The sequence below is a fragment of the Manacus vitellinus genome, unplaced genomic scaffold (assembly GCF_001715985.3).
Source record: "Manacus vitellinus isolate BGI_N305 unplaced genomic scaffold, ASM171598v3 scaffold_47_pilon, whole genome shotgun sequence".
Classification (NCBI taxonomy): Eukaryota; Metazoa; Chordata; class Aves; order Passeriformes; family Pipridae; genus Manacus; species Manacus vitellinus.
In genome coordinates this window covers 4,432,159-4,433,768 of record NW_021940585.1, presented here as the reverse complement: position 1 = coordinate 4,433,768, position 1,610 = coordinate 4,432,159, and positions in this window count along the sequence as shown.

Genomic DNA, 1,610 nt, shown 5'->3' with positions numbered 1-1,610 from the left:
GTTTTGGAAGACATTTTTGGTTTATGGGGCGCTGGGTTTTTTTCTAGGGGGGTTTGGGATGGTTTTTTACCCCGAAGTCTATGGGAAGGAGATCTTCTGCAGGGCTCTTCAGGTGGTGGGAAGGATTGAGCTGGACCAAGCCTGGCTCCAGGAGAGCTTCCTGCAGAGAGAGGAGAGGAGTTAATTGGGGCTGGGTTTTCCCTTTTCGTCCTTGATGACCAAGGTGGCGAAAAGCTCAGTTCTGGGATGGAGCGAAAGCAAAGCACGTGGTGATGGAGAAAGCGGGTCCAAGGCAAACACAGCAGGACACACACGTCCCACCAGCCTCTCCCGAGCCCAGCACAGCCCAGCCAGGACAGAGCAGGGCTGTGACAGTGTCCTGGTGTCCCCACAGGGGCTGGGCAGACACGGGGGACCCGGTGCTGCCGACGGCACCGGCACGAGCGAGATCCCCTCCGCTGGTTTCATTTATTTATTTCCCAGTTCTTTGGCTTTAGTTGATCCAATCTCTTCAGGGACACCTGGACTTTCTGGCATCACGCCTCTGAGTTCTGCAGCCTCTGCCCCGTGTCGTGTGTGTGTGCGTGTGTGCGGTTTTTAATTTAATTCCAGACTCTGTTTCCATTTGTGAATCAAAGCTGGTGGGGCACAGGGGTGGGGGAGCAGCTGCCTCCCAGCCCCACCCCAGAGCACAGCATGCTGTCTCGGATGTTTCTTAAATTATTTCATACATATATATTTATGTAATATATCTATACACACACATATATATATAAATATATATATAAAAGTACGTGCACAGCCAGGTCCTCCTCTGGTGCAAAAACCACCGGCTTTGAGGCCCTGAGCCACTTTGCCTCAGCTGAGAATTTGGCCCTTCACATTTTTCCATGGCACTTCCCAGGGCTGGCACAGAGCACAGGGAGCTGGGGAGGGTTGTTGGGGGTCTCACAGATGCACGTGGAGGAGAAGCTGCCTGTCCTCTCCCACCTCCTCTGTGCTCCCAGGGCCAAGCCAGCCCACTCTGCATCCCCTCAGCACTTGAGCATCACCTCTCACACCAGCACAGCTTGAGCATCACAGCTCCTCTGGCATCTGGGAGGTGACACGGGTTTGGGATCAGAGAGGAGGTTCAGCCAGACCCCTGTGCAGGAGCAGGGCTGGGCCCAGGTGGGACACACAGGTATGGACAGGCCACACCTTTGTGGAGGCTCCCTGAGGCCCCTTGCTGCAGGTGACACCCAGGGCACCCCCTCTCTGGGGAGAACAGTCACATTTATCCCCGTGAACTTCATCTGAGCGAGGTGGGCCTGCCCAGAGTGGGGGACCTGCCCCATCCTGGGGTCCAGCAGAGCTCCCTGCCCTGCCACGTCCCAGCCAGGAGCACCTTGCACCAGGTCAGCCCTTACTCCATGAGACACCTGTAAGAACAAAGCAGAGAATAATTAAATTCCACAGCCAGAGCTCCCTAAACTCAGCTCCAGCCGCTGAGCCCAGACCCTGAGAGCCCGTTGGGGGGACCCCAGGGGTGCAGCTGCCCCCACCCTGCCAGCCCCACGCCCGGAGGGAGGGAAGTGGATGGGGAAAAACCCTCTTTGCTGGTGGTTCTC